Here is a 19286-nt window from a genome sequence, read left to right as displayed (position 1 = left end):
GAGCTTAACTCCCAAGCTGGGATTTCTTCAAATGAAGGAAGGCTGAAATCTTCAATAAACTTAATTTCACATCGCTAGGTCAACCATGGATGCCTAGTCCTGGCTTCCTTTTCCCCCTGAAAACAGAATCTGCAGCACAGTTTCTCTGCTTCTAATGAGAAAAACCAGACTTTGGAGACAAGGCTGAGTTACCAGTCAATTCCAGCACTAACAAGCAGTGTAACTTTGCACAAGTAATTCAGTGTCTCTGAGGCTGTTTCCTCATCTGTAAAATGGTAATCACAGCATGTTCTTTGCTGAGGAGCTTTAGTAAGAACTGAATAGGGCAATATATAAAATTACCCCAAACAGAGCCTGGCCTTCAATAAATGTTTCCATCCCTTATGGATTTTCTCAAGGTGATGGTATTTGCACTCTTCTCTGAAATTAAATCATTTCTTCATCTTGCAGCATGGCGAATGTGTTGTTTATTTCTGAAATTACTCAGGTTTTGGTTGCAGAAGAAAACTTTCTGCTCACGTAAGGGTAGAAAAGCTGTCTCTCAATTCACTAGATAATACTTGGAACTAAGTGCATTTATTCCATTCTAATTCCCAAGAGCTATTCACATAGATTCACTGTTGTTCTTATTAGGGAAGAAAGACTAAGTCCCTGACAGAACAGCCACTCAGCCCACTGAAGTGGATCTTTAGAAATAAGAACACAATGACAACACAAAGAGAACAAAGCATCAGATGGTCCACCTAGTTCTAATTTTAATGTGCAAAGGAATCATGGAAAGCTTATTAAAAATGCATATGCCCGGCCCAGCCCGCGAGTGCTCGGAGCGAAGCGAGGTGGTGGTGGCGGCGGTCAGCGGCGGCCAAGTTGTTTCTGAGCGGAGCCCAAGATGACCGGTTCTAACGAGTTCAAACTGAACCAGCCACCCGAGGACGGCATCTCCTCGGTGAAGTTCAGCCCCAACACCTCCCAGTTCCTGCTAGTCTCCTCCTGGGACACGTCGGTGCGCCTCTACGATGTGCCAGCCAACTCCATGTGGCTCAAGTACCAGCACACCAGCGCCGTCCTGGACTGCGCCTTCTATGATCCAACACATGCTTGGAGTGGGGGATTAGACCATCAATTGAAAATGCATGATTTGAACACTGATCAAGAAAATCTCGTTGGAACCCATGATGCCCCTATCAGATGTGTTGAATACTGCCCTGAAGTGAACGTGATGGTGACAGGGAGTTGGGACCAGACAGTTAAACTGTGGGATCCCAGAACTCCTTGTAATGCAGGGACCTTCTCTCAGCCTGAAAAGGTGTATACCCTCTCAGTGTCTGGAGACCAGCTGATTGTGGGCACTGCAGGCCGCAGAGTGCTGGTGTGGGACTTACGGAACATGGGTTATGTGCAACAGTACCGGGAGTCCAGCCTCAAGTACCAGACTCGCTGCATCCGGGCATTTCCAAACAAGCAGGGTTATGTATTGAGCTCCATTGAAGGCCGAGTGGCAGTTGAGTACCTGGACCCAAGCCCTGAGGTACAGAAGAAGAAGTATGCCTTCAAGTGTCACAGACTAAAGGAGAACAATATCGAGCAGATTTACCCAGTCAATGCCATTTCCTTTCACGACATCCACAATACATTTGCTACAGGTGGCTCTGATGGATTTGTAAACATTTGGGATCCATTTAACAAAAGGCGACTGTGCCAGTTCCATCGGCACCCCACCAGCATTGCATCCCTGGCCTTCAGTAATGACGGGACCACGCTCGCAATAGCATCGTCGTATATGTATGAAATGGATGACACAGAACATCCTGAAGATGGTATCTTCATTCGCCAAGTGACAGATGCAGAAACAAAACCCAAGTCCACCTAATCATCTCGTGAAAGTGGTTTCTCTATGGAAAGCTTTGTTTTGCTTCCTACAAATACATACTTATCCCCTAAGGGATGCGTTAGAGTCATTGTGGACACCTTATTTAGTATGTGGATTTCTCTGTTTTCTGTCTTAACAAAAAACTTGTCTGTGTGCCCTTTCACGCTGACTGTATAGGATGAGGAGTCTTTGTGTCCTTGTGTGGTAGTCCGAAGAATTGTTTTTATCCCCAGAAAGCCCAGTTGCTGTTTATGAGCAGCTAGAGCTCTTTTTGTAAAATAATTTAAACCTGTTATTTCCATGCTGTCTAATAAATCAGAGATTCAGAACCCTTAAAAAAATGCATATGCCCAGGAGTCTTGCCCAGAGATTCTCGTCAGTACATCTAATGTGTACCCAGGAATCTGCATTTTAGCAAGCACTCTGGGGTTTTTGATACAGATAATTCACGTGTCATACTTTGGAAAAATGACACTATCGCATTAGGTGGTGCTTGATTATTTCTATCTTCTTCTACCATCAAACCAGCGTAACACTAAAGAATGGAAAGATACTAGCAATGACCCCAATTAAACACTTAGTTCATCTCAACCAAAAGAAATTTCAGCTGTAACAATTGTTGACTACAGTTTATGGAGAATGTTCCCCTGAATCTTAGGTTCACAGAGAATGCCCATAATATCTTAACAGATCAGGGCAATACAAGATGCCAAAAAAAGTTTAAAACATTCTAGGAAGTAGATTCTCTACTAGAGTAAGTGTTTTGGATTTGAAATGTGGAATCATTTGATATTAAGAAGATGGGACATCTGAAAGAGCAAGCTTGACACAAATGCTGAAGAACCCCACCAAATTAAAAAAGGAATTTCATTACATCTCAAACCATGCATTCCTAGATAAGCTAACAAAATCAAGGAGCGTCAGCTAAGAGACACTGCAGCAACCAAACCTCATCAGAACTTCTCTCTCCCACAGTCTTCAGGGACAGGGAGGGAGCCTCCTGGACAACAATGTCTTACAAAATGTTCTTTTCAGCCCTGAGCAAAAGGAGGAATTGTCAGAGACTTAAGGTCATTTCTGACTACTTCTCCTTCTCTCAATAATCATCTATCAGAAAAATTTCGTTCCTCGGAATTTCTCTATGGCTTTGCCTTTGTCGGGGAGAGGCTCTATGTAACAAGCCATGTTTGTCATCACCAGAAAATTAGAAGTCCAACTAAAAAGAAGGGGGAAACTGCCAGCACACTGGAAGCCCAGGAAACATGTTATTAGCGAGAACAATGGGAGAGAACCAGCTTTGCAGAAGTGCAAGCACTTTCTCCCATGGGGAGCAGGATTTAGCCAAGATACAGCACTCTTTTTTCATCATGCCCCAGCAAGTCATCAGTCTCAGTCCAGAAACCATCCTCCACTTTAAGGACACAAAGCCCTTCTGGGCTGTAGAGAACATGGCCCTGGCTCTGCTTCTCCCACCATGATGGGCAACAGTTCCTGGCTGGGAGTGCTCCCACGTGGGCAGGAGAGAACACGGCAGCCAGCCAAGACTATTGCTACGGCTGCCAAAGTGATTCTGGCCTGAAACACAGCATTCCAGGGATGGTTAACAGTGGTCTAGGGCCAAAGGTGGATGTCTTCTCTGGTGGCCTAACAATGGGAGAAGGCAAACCATGAGGAAATTTGATAGATGTTAGCTTCGCTAAGTGCCACAGCAGAAAAAGGGTAAGAAAAACAAACAAACAAACGAAACCAAAAAGGAAAAGGAAAAAGAGGTCTAGTGTGAGATGTTAAAGACATGAATGTGAACACTCGTACTTATAACCTCATTACATCTCTAAAATGAAAGGATAAAAAAAAAAAAAAGATTTGCCTTCTCAAGGGCTCTTTCCTTAAAGAATAAGTCTATACTCACTATCTCTCCGTTCTACACTCCCCTGAAGTCACAACTACAGCAGAACAAATGTTAGTGATTTGTAATCCCCCACTGTCCTGTAGGAACAGGTCTTCATAACTCGTATTTTTGGCCAAGAACAAAATCTTCCTCGGCAGAACAGACTTTCCCAACCTTGAAGACAACATTAAAGTGGCAAGGGGAAGAGAAAGAGCAGCTCAGAGAGTCTCAAATGACTATGTTTAAGAAAGAAGGAAGAAGTTGAGAGTCCCGGAAATGAGCCAGGTGTAGACAAAGCAGCCCCTGGACGTGGAGAGCCCGGAAGGAAAGGGATCCACAGGGAACCGGAGAGATACACCAGCCGGCAGCCAAAGTGAAAGCTTTGCAAAAAGAAAGTGGAGCTTTTTCCTTGAAGCACAATCGAAATGTACAGTATAAACTCTTTTACCATTTTCACCTATGAAATCTTCAGTAAAAGAAACATTTTCTCTATTACTCTGATGGGACTAGAAGTGCTGAGGCCTCCTCCAAAGATGGCGTGGGAAGGAAAAGAGAGGAGAGTCACTGAAGCAATACCTAGAGAGAACCTCTATTTCTCTTAGCAGAAAGGAGAGTGCCTACTCACGGCAAGTAGAAAGGGTAGTTGGCAAAGTGCTCTGAGGAATGGGAGAAGACACCACCGTTGTATGGCGTCCTGCTAAAGGCTCAGCTGTCACAGAGCCACTGAAAAGCCAGTCATAGGAAATGACGAATTAAGCAAATGCCGGAGAGATTGTGGTCAGAAAAGGGAATATTAACATTTAAGTATTCATATGTGATGAAGTTAAGGATCTTGAAATGGGGAGATTGTTGACCCAGTATAATGAGAAGTGTCCTTACAAGAGGGAAGCAGGAGGGTCAGAGGGAGTAGAAGATGTAAAGACAGAAGCAGAGATTGGAGGGATGGGGGAAGGGGCCACAGTCCAAGGAGCACAGGGGTCTCTAGAAATTGAAAATGGCAAGAGAATAGATTCTTCCATGAAGTCTCCAGAAGGATGCAGCCCTAATGATGCTTGATTTTTGACTTCTGACCTCTGGAACTGTAAGAGACTGAATCTGTGTTATTTTAAGCCATTCTGTTTGTGGTCATTTCTTACAGCAGTCTCAGGAATCTCACATATCTGGGGAATTAACCAAAGTTAACCCAGTCACAGAAGTCTAGAGAAGGGCAGTCAAGAAGGTCAAGGATCCATGGGGTTAAGCTGTTGGCCCTGACACACAATAAAAAATATATTTCACATCGAGACTCCAGAACATAACCAAACCAACGTTTCAGGAATTCACGCTTCCCTCCTTTCCTATGTAGGAGGCATTCTGATACATTCCATTCTGTGTTACTTTATTTTGTTTAATTTAAATTCTGGTTCCGACACACGAAGTTGATTTCACGTCCTTGTAATGGATTACACAACCTGCAGATTCAAAAACATTGATATGGTCTTGGACTTTATTGCTCGATCTGGATCTGAGTTCTTACCCTGAGTCTCTGCTCTCTTCCTGTGTGACCTTGGTCAAATTGGTTGATTGATGAGTCTCAGGCTCTTCGTATGAGTAACAGGGAGTGCCTACTTGATAAAGCCGTTATGCAGAATAAAGGAACTCTTATGAAGAATCATCTATTACAGTGGCTGGCACACAGCATTAATTAAGAAATAATAGTGGCTTTCCTTAAAATCAGAGAATCTTATCATCATAAGACCCTACAAAGGTTCAATTTTGCAGCTTATACTGGAACTATGTCCTCAACTCCATGCATCCACACCTCAAATGCACTTCTATTAACAAAAGATAATTTCTCAAGGTATCCACTATTGCTAAATTACTTTAATTTTTAGAAATCCCTTCCCTTTGTGGAGTTAAAAATCTTTGTCCCCATAACCTCCACTCATCATCTTAGTTCTGTCTTCTGGAGTTACACTGGAATATGTCTGATATCTTTGGTACACAGTATTTACTTAAGTATATTGGATAACATTTATCAGGTGCCACTGAGATTTCTCTTTTCAGGATAAATATTTCTATTTCCTTCAACCCTTTTTTATTTCCTATTGTGCTCATTCATCAGCACTCTGGTTAATCTCCCTGGAACCATACTACGGCTTGTCAATATTTCTCTTAAAATGACACCAGAATTGGGGGCGCCTGGGTGGCTCAGTCAGTTAAACAGCTGCCTTTGGCTCAGGTCATGATCTCGGGGTCCTGGGATCAAGCCCTGCATTGGGCTCCTTGCTTAGCGGAGAGCCTGCTTCTCCCTCTCCCTCTGCCCGCCTCTCTGCCTACTTGTGCTCTCTCTCTCTGTCAAATAAATAAATAAAATCTTAAAAAAAAAAAAAATGACACCAGAATTGATCATTGGGAGTCTTAGCACTCCAATGCCATCAACCTCGAAGAAATAAAATAGTGGGAAAAGTATAGTTTTTTCCTTCACAATAATCAAATCCTGCAGGGAAGAAATCAGTAAGGCAAAAATTTGGTCTAATAAGGACTTACTTCTTTTACTAGGACTTAACAAAAAGATCTCTTTTCTCCATGGTATTACATGGGGTCCAGGAAATGAGCTCCAGAACTGAGGAAAATACATCATGACAACACTGAAGATAGAATGTCTCAGTGACCACTGAAGTTTAATGATTATTTTTTTCTTAAACAGGCCCCGAATTGACCAGACATCTTCTTCATTAGAGTGGGATTTCCCTGCCATTCGGACCATTCCCTCAGCATCCTAGCGGAGACGGCCGGTTAACAGTTTATGGCAGTGCCGTTTGGGGTATGAACACACCACACCAAAACCAGCCCTCGGCAAATGGTTCCAATCCCTGCAAAAGGAGCAGGCAGTCCCTGCCTTGAGATTACATTTCAGGGGACAGGTTGATTTCCAGAGTACGTATGAATGATGTGTCTTTTCCCAATGTTTTACTTCAAAAAATTTCCACTGAGAATTCAAGGAATAGTATAGTAAATACCTCTATGCCATTACCTAGATTCGACAAATATTAGTATTTTTCCACCTCTGAAATGGATATGCTGCATTATTTGAAGGTAATTTGCAGACACTGTGGGAGTCCCGCATTAAATACTTCAGCATGCTTGTTTTAAGAAGCATTCTCTTAGATAATCGTAGTTCCATTACCTCACTTAAGAAAATTAGTAATAATTCCACAACATAACCTAATTTTCATTCCATGTTCGAATTTCCCGTGTTGTCCCCAAATGCCTTTTAGAGCTATTCACCGTTTGTTTGTAACCAGAATCTAATAACGTTTAATACAATGCATTTGGTTGTTATATAATAAATTGGGTTTTTTTAAGCAATTCATATTACCTCAAGCACATAGCTTAATAAAGTGGAATATTTCCTAAAAGCCTGTGATAAAAAGCAATAATCTTTTGTTCTACCTCACCCAATCCCCAGAGGTAATGACTTTTGGCTTTTTTAACCCTATTCTTGTAGAAGCTACCTCCATATTTCTAAATAACATGCTGGGGTTTTTTGTTTGTTTGTTTTAATCAGTTTTAGGCCTTATCTGAGGTCCTGTGCCTGCCGTAATAGATAAAGATTTGGCTCCCTTACACAATCCCTCTGCCATTCTCTCAGTATCAGTACTTCCCTCAAACCAATACAAACAACTGTGTTTACATTATTAAAATAGCATCAAGGCAAACCTGGTCCTCGGCCAGTATGTGCAGATACAACTTACCAGCCAGTACCTACTCTCACGGGCTGGTCTCAATGCCGCACAAGTTACTAGTGTTTTCTTTCTTGTGTAGCTTTTCGTTTTTCTTGGAATCTTATCTTTCTTTTCTTATTGCACTGCCTTCTTTGTTACTACAATCCATCCTTTTAAAATCCCCAGCATGCCAGGCATTAGGCTATGGAGCTCCCTTTATTCTTAGAGGCTTCCCATGGAGCGCTCCATCTCCCTGCTCCACGCTGGCCTTGCGGTTCCCAGGCCAGCCCCCAGCCATTATCCAGGGACTCCCCGGAGGGCACCTCCAGGTGAGATCCACTGATTTCAGGGTTCTCCCATCAGCATATCTGCTTTATCCGGCAACCAATTTTAAAATTGAGGAATCTAATATCTTTCCTGATTCTCCATCCTTTTTTAGATGGCCTTCAACCTCTCTCTCCCCAGAAGGCTCAGGGATCTTCTCTTTACCCACACTACCTTAGAAATTTCACAGTTATGTGCCTTCGAGTGAGTCTTCTTCTACCCACTGTACTGGACACTAAATGTACCTTTCATTCCAGAGACTATGTCTCTCAGTCCTCCAGTTATGAAAAATAGTCTTGGTTGTTAGACCTCCTGGACTGCTCTTCCATTTCCCTTACTTTTCATCTCCTATTTTCCAAGCATCTTGCTTATCTACTTTTTGAGACATTCTCTTGGCTTTATCTTCCACTGTTTCTATTTGTTTCTTTCTAAATTTTATCAATCCTTTTTTTCCCCCCAGAAAGCTCTTTCTTGACCTCTAACTTGTTCCTTTTCACAGTATCTTCTTCTTGTTTTATGGACACAATCTATTCCAGAGTATTTCTATGAACACTAATGAAAGGTTCTGAGGTTTCTTACTTGTTTGTTTCCTTCCTTTCTGCTTTCTGCATTATCTGATTTCTCCAATGTAATTTTTCCTGTTTATTTATCTTGCTCTACTTATTTCATGTTGGATGTTTTCCAAAAATATCTTGACATCCTTGCTTACCCTTCCATATTTATGAGAGGGTCCTGAAAAGCCGATGAGGTGCTCTATGCTGGCATGGAGGACTTCTGACTGTTGAAAGAGAGGTCTGACAGGTACCTGATCTTTATGGACAGAGGATTTCTTAAATGCCAGAATGTAAAGGTCTTTTTTCTGGGCCATTTAATTCCCACCAGTCTACTGCTGAGTAGATAGACACCTGGCAGTAGTAAATCTGCCCAAGGTTGTGGAAGCAGACAACCATTCCATTTTCAGCTTCAGCCTGCAGCTTCCAGCCTCCCTGCCCTGGGTCACATCCAGAATCTCCAAGTCCCAAATCCCTCTGGGGGCTCCTGTGTCAAATCAACTTTCTTTTTGTCTATATCTCACCAGTGTGCACACTTAGTCATGAAACCGTAGCTATTAATTGTCCCACTTTTGTCTCCTAGAATGTTGTCAAAATCTCATATCCTAAGATGGCTCCTCCCTTATTCTCTGTTACTGTTAGGAAGGTGACCTACTGTTCCATCTGCCATCTTTGAAAACTTGTTGATGGTTTTAGGAACATTGAATATAAAAACAATTAGATTAATTAATACCTCTAACACATTTTAATAGACAATGAGTTAAACCTTCTCACTGACACCAAAGAGATTATAACATTAAATTCCTCCTTTTTAAAACTTAGAAAAATAAGTCTACTTCTTTTTTACTTCACAATTTTAAAACTGTTTATGCCCAAATAGTACGTAATGGAGAAATGATATATGTCACAAAACAGTAAAAATCCCTTTTAATATAATAATTATACACTAAAACATCACAGCCCTCTTGTCAAAATCTAAATAGCACAATTTACTTAATTCTGGAAAGTATGTGGTGAGTGCCATAGAACTTTCTAAAACAGCTGAATGACAGCTGAAGTTTACCTACCATTCGTAACGTTTTCAGTGACCTCAACCCTGATGAGGGCAATGTTCTTGGAGAAGAGTTGGCGTGATGCAAATGCCAACCTGTTTGACACTGAATTCATGACCTCCCAAATTACTAATGAATAGTAAGTGTTAGGTAAAGCACAAAAGTATGATCAAGAATTTGTGACCACAGCAAAAATATCAAGATGAGGGTTATTTTCTCTTTTATACTTTTTCTATAATCCTAAATTTGATACACTTTATATACAGTATATTTGATATGTGTGTGTATACACACACATACATACATATATATGTTTGATATATATTTCTTTTATAAACAAAATGATTATTTTTAAAAATTTGCCAGTGGTTATCTCTATGTGACACATTTATTTCGTTAAGATTAAAATACAAACTACTCCTGGGCACCTGGGTGGCTCAGTCTGTTAAGCATCTGCCTTTGGCTCAGGTCATGATCCCAGGGTCCCGGGAGGGAGTCCCGCATAGGGCTCCTTGCTCAGCAAGAAACCTGCTTCTCCCTCTGCTTGTGCTCTCTCCCCCTCTCTCTGCCCCTCCCCCCACTGCTCTCTCTCTCTCTCTAAAAAAATAAAATAAAATAAAATATCTACTTAAAAAATTTCAAACAATTCATTCTCTTTTTCATTAATATTAAAATTGGTGGAAACTTAATCAAAATCTGAGAATGAAAATTAAAATCTTCCACAGTAAAATTGTGCAATTACTCTGTCAAAATGGCCATATCATAATATTATGGTCAGATGGACACTCTCACACCTCCAGGGAAGTAAGGGAGGACTGCTTCTCCCTTTTGGGACAATCTGCATCAAAGCAGATTGCACACTTGTGCTTAGAAAAGCACACTTGTGACCCCAAAACTCCACTTGTAAAATTATTTCCAAAAGAATTGATCCAAAAAAAAGGAAAACAGTTTGTGCACAAAGATATCCATTACAGCATTACTACTAATATTAATAATAGTAAACAACCTATATGACCAACAACAGAGGGCTGGGAAGTAAACAGAGTAACATTTACACAACAGGATGTTATACAGCAAATAAAAAAATGTGCTGTGTTTGTAATGATATCGAACAATGTCCGTTATACAAGATTAAATGAAAGAATATGACACTGAATGTTCCACATGATTCAAATTTTTAGAAATATAGAAAAAATGAAGGAAAAAATATGCCATCATTGCTGCCAGATTTCTTTTCCAATAAAAAGCTATATCTGAAGAAAAATATATGTATATTCATTAATATTAACTATAGTCACTCCTGAGTTGTTGGACAACGGTTACTTTCACTCTTACACTTCTGCTGAAAACTCTGAATTTGCTACACTGGGTACCTATTTCTTATTAAAAAAAAGTTATCTTCAAAACACTTGCTAGTGCTTTTCTTTGTGTGATTACCACATAATTTTTATTTTCCCTTTGTGCCTTTCTGAATCGTTCAAATTTCTGTATTAGCGTGTGATACTTTTAAAACCTGACAGAATGTATAAAATGTTGTATAAGGCTTTTGTGATTCAATGCCTTGAGTGGTAACACATGTTTTAGCTAGGAGAATAATTTTGAGGTTACTAAGGGATCCCCACAGATAAAGTATGATGCTTGGGAGCTATTTATTTAGGAAGCATGGTTTTCACTGAAGTGCTTTCAGAATACATTCTGTTCCTAATACCCAGTCACCAGTCTGTGCAATCACACAGCTAACTGGGGTCCGCAGGTAAAGCCGCTGAGAGCAGGGAACAGGGCGGTGGGGCTGGAGAACATGGACTGTGAGGAAGTCAGAGAGAGAAAGGACAAGTACATTGGATCGGCCGAGAAGGGGAAAAGAAGAACAGAAGAATTGTAACAGGGACGAGGGGCGAGCATGTATCTGGAGCAAGGAGAAACGGGGCAGAAAAGGAAGAGCAAAGCATGCCCTTCTTTGAAATCTATCTATCAAGCAGGAATTTGGAAACAACATGAAATAAACTCACTAAAAGGCAATAATACAAGGTGAGAGGTGTTCTTAATCAGTAGATAAACTAACAGGGTTCAATCAGGCACCCATTTTGTTAAAAAAAAAATATTTTAAAGCTCTACAAAAGGGGCGCCTGGGTGGCTCAGTGGGTTAAGCAACTGCCTTCGGCTCAGGTCCTGATCCCCAAGTTGGGCTCCCTGCTCAGCAGGGAGCCTATTTCTCCCTCTCCCTCTGCGGCTCCCCCTGCTTGTGCACACACACTCTCTCTGTCAAATAAATAAAAAACAAAGTCTTTTAAAAAAATAAAATAGTAAAATTAAAATTAAAATTAAAAAATAAAATAAATAAATAAAGCTGTAAGAAAGTGTTCTGAGAGGCCACCACTTCAGCCCCCGCCGGTGTGCATGCCGACACTCAGGAATCTCCCGGTGGCCCAAGGGGCTGCACTGTTCATTTGTGCTCGGGGCCACCCTGTCACCTTCACTTCCTCTTCTCTCTCATTCCCTGTTTACCTCACAGCAAAAGAGGGAGAAGGGTAGACAAGTTTTTGAAAGGCACATCTCCCAGGCCAGAGCAGTGGTTTTGAATACAACTGCAAGCCACAGGGAAGTAACAACGTTAAGCTTTGGGAGGCTTTAGGGTTACCCAAATCACTATTCCAAAAGCCTTTCTGAATCATAAAGAAAGGAAAATTCTTTTTTTTTTTAAAGATTTTATTTATTTATTTATTTATTTATTAGAGAGCAAGCGAGAGAGAAACAGCATGAGAGGGGAGAGGGTCAGAGGGAGAAGCAGGCTCCCTGCTGAGCTGGGAGCCCGATGCGGGACTCGATCCCAGGACCCCGGGATCATGACCTGAGCCAAAGGCAGTCGCTTAACCAACTGAGCCACCCAGGCGCCCGAAAGGAAAATTCTTATTAACCAAGTATTTTATGGATGTTTCACTTGCCAAGATACTAGTTTTTAATCATATTTAAACAATGAAGTTAAAACCGTACTTTGATAGCTTTATCATTTTAGGTACTTGAAAATGCAACATGGAATTCTTTGCTTTACAGGGTTTACTAACTAATTTAAAAGATTTTTAATGTCTGTACCTTTTATTCTATAGCATACTGTGAGGTATTTTTTTAAAAGATTTTATTTATTTATTTGAGAGAGAGAAAGAGAGAGAGAAACAGTATGAGAGGGGAAAGGGTCAGAGGGAGAAGCAGGCTCCCCGATTAGCTGGGAGCCCAATGTGGGACTCAATCCCAGGACTCCAGGGTCATGACCTGAGCCGAAGCCAGTCGCTTAACCAACTGAGTCACCCAGGTACCCCATACTGTGAGTTTTAGCTATAATTTATTTGGTTCAAATGTTCCTTACAGGAAAACAGAATCCCACTTATTGCAGTGGTCAGGAACATTTAGTGGCATGATAAACTATCCAAATCGGAGGTTTGGGTTGTTTGTTTTTTTAAGGTTTATTTATTTATTTGAGAGAGAGAGAGTGGGGGGGCAGGAGGGGCAGAAGGAGAGAGAAAATCTTCAAGTAGACACCCCGCTTAGCAGGGAGCCCAACTCAGGGCTCGATCTCATGATCCTGAGATCACTGCTGAGTTGAAACTAAGCGTCAGACGCTCAACAGACTGAGCCACCCAGGTGCCCCTACCCAAACTGTTATACACTAAAATGCGCACTGTTAAAAGGAGACAACTAGAAAACAAAATAATATATATGTAGTAGACAAAATAAAGCCCCCCAAAGATGTCCGTGTCCTAATTCCCAGAAATTGTGAGTAAGCTAGATAACATGGCAAAGAGACATAAAGAATGCCGATAGAATTAAGATTGCTAATCAGAGATGGGAGATTAGCCTGGACTATGGTGGGGGGTGGGCTGGTGTCATCCAAGGATCATTATAAATGGAAGAGGGGGCTAGAGAGATGGCAGTGTGAAAAAGACTTGGCCCAACTTTGCTGGCTTTGACGATGGAGAAATAAGGACGTAAGCCATGAAAGGGATTTCTAGAAGCTAGAAAAAGCAAGGAAATAGTTTATCCTCAAGTCTGCCCCCCTGACACCTTGCTATCGGCTCACTGAGATGCATGTCAAACTACCGACCTCCAGAACTGTAAGATAATAAATCTGTGCTGTTTTAAACCACACGTCTTGCGGTAATTTGTTAAAGCAGCAAAAGGAAACTCACACAATATGCTTACAAGGGCCAAAGGTGAGAAAGGGCCAGCTAGAAGAGGAGCCAGCTCTAAATTAAAGAAGATTACCTAAATTTAGAAGAAAGTTAATATCCAGCCCTGGGGTTGATGGAAAGGGCTAATTTTGTTCCCTGGAAATTGCAGCTACTTGGTTCAGGCTAAAGAGTTTGAAAGAACTTAAAGAAGAGGCCACTGTAATTCACCTTAAGTCAGTCACAGTGGCAGGAGTTCATCTCAGCCCCGGGAGTTTCTGCCAAATCAGCACAAAGAAAATGTCAAATTTCTTAGGGTTGAAATATAGTTCTCTTCCCACTGAGAAGAAAATTTAGAAACAGGAGGCACTGAGATATTTAGTTGTCTTTCAAGATGTCTTAACATAGGATTTGGGACTCTGAGGTGGAAGGCGCAGAGTGAAAAATCGATTAATGTAAGGCAATCAGGAGATGCAGAGTCTTACCCCAGGATGTGACCTGATGCAGTCACTGAATCTCTTGGACCCAGGCTTTTCAGATGAAAATTATAATACCTCCCGTCTTCTTCCCATGGGTATAGTGAAAGGCAAATAAAACTATATACACGAATCTGCAAGTAATACACGCTCACATCCCTCTATCATTTGCAGCTGAAAAATCGCAATGACTTATTTTGCTGCAAATCACAATTCTGCCTTACTAATAGTTTTCTTTCAAATAAACTCATGCCTGGGATGGTGGGTGGGTGTTTTTTAATAATGTGACAGTCCATCAGAAAAAGTCTCATTAGAAAAAGCTCATGGAAATCATGAGCTCATGATTTTAAACGCATTTTCATTCCAAAGGTTCCAAAGAGACCTTCCCAGAACAGTCTGTGTGACCTCAACGGCATTAAGGAGGAAATGGTCTTATGCACTGGGACCAAGTTGTTTCCGATAATGAACTGAGTATAGGAAAATCTGAAATCCGTAGGGAACAAGAGATCCCATTCAGATCAAATTTTAACCTTCCTGGAGTCCCCTGGGAAACTGCAGAGACACTGCTGAATTCTTTCTCATTATTTGTAACTTGCACACTGTTGTACATGGTTGAGGAAAGGGGAGTCTTCAACTGTCTCTGATTCAGTTTTTCCCAGGACATATTAAGAACTCCAAATAAGTCCAGCTCTCACTGATTTTATGTCCCCAGCTTTATCTGGGGTTTTGGAGGGGCAATATAAAAATGTTTTAAAAGGTGTTTCTCAAATCAGACTGAAATATACATTCAGAAAAACTCAGGGGTCTAAGCAGGGAGTCCACTTTGAATCAGTGAAATCGTGTTTTGTTCAGGGTCCCTGCCTTCAAATTCTTCTCTTGTCCCCTTCCTCCAGACACACATACACTTCTCATATCATCTTCTAGAAAGTCCTTCCCTGACCATGCAAACAAAAATATAAATAGCTCCCACCCTAGCCCTCCCCATTCACCTTCATGCTTTATTTTTCTTCATAGCACTTATTTCATACTATATATTGGCATATGTTTACCAGTGTAATCTCGTCTAATGTCACTCTCCACACTACTATGTCAGTTCCATGAGGGGAGGAGTTTTTGTCTATTTCGTTCAATGCTGTATCACCACCATTACTTAGAATTGGGCCCAACACCTGGTAGGTGCTCAACATATGTTTTCTTGTATATTCTAAATCTCCTAAAGTAATTAGTTTTTATTACTAAAATATTAAACTAAAAAAAATGAATATCCATCCAGCAAAAATAGGTACAAAGGGGGTTTCTAGTTCCCCATTATGCATATAAGGAACTAGGTAGTCACCATTCCATCCTAACAAGTAAAAACCTCACAGACTGAAAAATCAACAACTCTGCTTAGATGCATAAAAGAGGGGAAGGACGTAGGGCAAACTGCTACTCCCAGGACTGGGGAGATAGACTGGTGAATACAGAGACAGCAGCTCACTGGAACAGACTCACGAGTGGAAACCACCATGGGAGCCAGAACCTGGAAAACCTGAACTGTAATTCTGAAACATTATTGGAGGCTCAGCATAGACACAACTCTGAGAATTAACACCAAGGGGACTCATTTATAAGGGACCCCTACAAAACTGTGAAACTTGGCCAAATCCACACAATAAATACCAGGAAAAAGATCCCCTCATTCTTCTGGCAGGAGGAAAGCAAAAGGAACCATTGTGAAATACTCCAGAACACTATGTTCTTCACAAAACCTGCCTTCAGAAGAAACTAGTTAACCAGAGCCTCATCTGCTCGGGTATTATCAGAGCCTGACTTACCTTAGGGAAAGGAAATACCCAACTTTAAATAGCTGTACATGGGAAAAAGGACTCCAGTCACTCAAGCCCATCTTGTCCCATCTAAAGGGAGGAAAAAACTGAGAATTACCTCTGAAGTTCACAGCCCAGAGGCAAGGCTCACTAAAACAGAGACCTAATCACAGGACTACAGAACCCTTTCTTTTCCCCTAAACCTCACCACCACATTACTAATGGCAGTTCCTTTCATCTGGTATATCATGTCACCTATCAAGAAAAAAGTACCCCCCCAAAATGGTAACTATGTGAGAAGATGGATGTTAATTAGTTTGACTGTAATAATCATTTCACTATGTATATCAAAACATCATGTATAAACATACGCGATTTTTCTTTACAAAATTACAAAACATACCAAAAGGCAAAAAACACAATTTGAAGAGACAGAGCAAGCATCAGAACCAGACATGGCAGGGATGTTGAAATTATCAGACCAGGAATTTAGAACAAATACGATTAATGTGCTAAGAGCTCTAATAGATAATGTAGACAGCTTGCAAGAACAGATGGGAAATGTAAACAGAGAGATGGAAATCCTAAGAAAGTACCAAAAAAATATGCTAGAGATCAAAACTACTACGACAGCAATAAAAAATGCCTTTGATGGGCTTATTACCAGATTGGTCAGGCCTGAGAAAAGAATCTTTGAGTTTGAGAATATCCCAATAGAAAGCTCTAAAACTGAAAATCAAACAGAACAAAGACTGGAAAAAAAAAAGAACAGATTATTCAAGAACAGTCGGGGCAACCATAAAAGGTGTAACTTGCCCATAATGGAAATACCAGGAGGAGAAGAAAGAAAGGAAGCAACAAAATAAATACTTGAAATAAAAAAATGACTGAGAATTTCCCCCAAATTAATACCAGAAACCAAACCACAGGTCCAAGAAGCTCAGATGACACCATGTAGGATAAATGCCAAAAATACTACACCTCAGCATACCAGAAGAAACAAAAAACCTTGATAAAAATACCTATAAAAAACATAAAACTAACATCATACTTAATAGTGAGAAACTTGAAGCTTTCCCACTAAGATCAAGTACAAGGCAAGTATATATGTCCTATCTTACCACTGCTTTTCAGTGTTGTACAGGAAGTTCTAGCTAATGCAAAAAGACCAAAAAAAAAAAAAAAGGAAAGGAAAGAAAGATAGGAAGAGAGGGAGGAAGAACTAAAAGATACACAGATTGAGAAGGAAGACATAAAAGTGCCTTTGTTTACAGATGACATGATTGGGTACATAGAAAATACAGAAGAGGGATGCCTGGGTGGCTCAGTCGGTTAAGCATCTGCCTTTGGCTCAGGTCATGATCCCAGGGTCCTCGGATGGAGCCCCTCATCGGGTTCCTTGCTCAGTGGGGAGTCTGCTTCTCCCTCTGCCTCTCCCCCTAGCTTGTGCTCTCTCTCTCACTCTCTTTCTCTGACAAATAAATAAATAAAATCTTTTAAAAAAAGAAAATACAGGGGCACCTGGGTGGCTCAGTCAGTTAGACGGCTGCCTTCGGCTCAGGTCATGGTCCCGGGGTCCTGGGATCGAGCCCCGCATCGGGCTCCCCGCTCAGCAGGGAGTCTGCTTCTCCCTCTCCCTCTGCTGTTCCCCCTGCTTGTGCTCTCTCTCTAAATAAATGAATAAATCTTTAAAAAAAATAAAAAGGAAAAAGAGAATACAAAAGAATCAACAAAAATCTCCTGGAACTAATAAAGTTTATAGCAAAGTTGTAGGATACAGGTTAATAGACAAAGGTCAATCACTTTCTTATATATCAGCAATGAATAAATGAAATTTGAAATTAAAAACACAATACCATTTATATTAGCACCCCCAAAATGAAATACCTAGGTATAAATCTAACAAAATATGCAAAAAATCTATATGGGGAATAAACTCTGATGAAGGAAATCAAAGAACTAAATAATTGAAGAGATGGTCCATGTTCGTGGAGAGGAAGACTCAGTATTGTCAAGATGTATGTTCTTCCCAACTTGACCTATATATTCAATGCAATCCCCATCAAAATCCCAGCAAGTTATTTTGTGGATATCAACAAATCAATTCTACAGTTTATAAGGAGAGGCAAAAAACAAACAAACAAACGAAAAAGAATAATCAACACAATACTGGAGAAGAACAAAGTTGGAGGACTGACACTATCCAACTTCAAGATTTATTATAAAGCTACAGTAATCAAGGGGTACCTGGGTGGCTCAACCAATAAAGCATCTGCCTTTGGCTACAGTCATGATTCCAGGGTCCTGGGATCAAGCCCCATGTCGGGCTCCCTGCTCAGAGGGGAGTCTGCTTCTCCCCTCCCTCTGCCCCTCTCCCCACTTGTACATTCTTTCTCTTTCTCCCTCACTTGCTCTCACTCAAATAAATACTCTTTTAAAAATAAAATAATAAAATAAAATACATTTTTTTAAAAATCTACAGTAATCAAGACAGTACAGTATTGGCAAAAGAATGAACAGACAGATTAACAGAACAATATAGAGAGCCCGGAAATAAACCCACATGAATAGTCAACTGATCCCTAACAAAAAAGCAAAGGTAATACAACGGAGCAAAGATAGTCTTTCCAACAAATAGTGATGGAAGAACTGGAATCCAAATGCAAAAAAAAAAAAAAAAAAAATTAATCTAGACACAGACATTACACACTTCACAAAAATTAACTAAAAATGCATCACTGACCTATATGTAAAACACAAAACTATAAAATTCCTAGAAGATAACATAGAAGAAAACCTAGATCACCTTGGGTATGACAATGACTTTTAAGATACAACACAAAGGCATGATCCAGGAAATAAACAATTGATTAGCTGGACTCCATTAAAATTAAAAATTTATGCTTTGCAAAAGCCAACATCAAGAAATAAGAAGAAAAGCGACAGAATGGAAGAAAATATTCATGAGACACATCTGATAAAGGATTGTTACTCAAAATACAACAAGAACTCTGAAATTCAGCAATAAGAAAACAAACAATCTGATTAAAAATGGGTCAAAGACCTTAACACACAGATGACAAATAAAAACATGAAAAGATGCACCACACCATATGTCATTAGGGAAATGCATATTAAAACAATAAAAAGTTACCACTGTACTCCTCTTAGAATGGTCCAAGTTTAGAACACTGCCAACATCAAATGTTGCTGAGGATGTGGATCAGCAGAAACTCTCATTCGTTCCTGGTGGGAATGCAAAATGGTACAGCCACTTTGGAAGGCAGTTTGGTGGTTTCTTACAAAACTAAACATACTCTTAACATACAATCCAGCATTCGAGCTCCTTTGTATTTATCCAAAGGAGTTGAAAACTTATGTCCACACAAAAACCTGCACTTACACAAAACTTTAAAGCAAACAAGATGTCCCTCAGTAGGTGAATAGATG

General features: G+C 40.4%; 1 protein-coding gene and 1 pseudogene across 3 annotated transcripts in view; one reads left to right on the top strand and one right to left on the bottom strand.

Annotated features, from left to right (window-relative positions):
• Positions 1-19286, bottom strand: part of ADAMTS12 (ADAM metallopeptidase with thrombospondin type 1 motif 12) — a 297469-nt gene that overhangs the window by 192651 nt on the left and 85532 nt on the right. The gene's annotated exons all lie outside the window — the stretch shown is intronic.
• LOC112820303 (mitotic checkpoint protein BUB3 pseudogene) lies at positions 814-2211 on the top strand (annotated as a pseudogene).

This window comes from Callorhinus ursinus, unplaced genomic scaffold, assembly GCF_003265705.2.
Source record: "Callorhinus ursinus isolate GAN/ISIS: 27379988/994484 unplaced genomic scaffold, GSC_fseal_2.0 scaffold3, whole genome shotgun sequence".
NCBI lineage: Eukaryota > Metazoa > Chordata > Mammalia > Carnivora > Otariidae > Callorhinus > Callorhinus ursinus.
The sequence above is the reverse complement of the archived record's forward strand: the minus strand, read 5'-3'. Positions and strand labels throughout refer to the sequence as shown.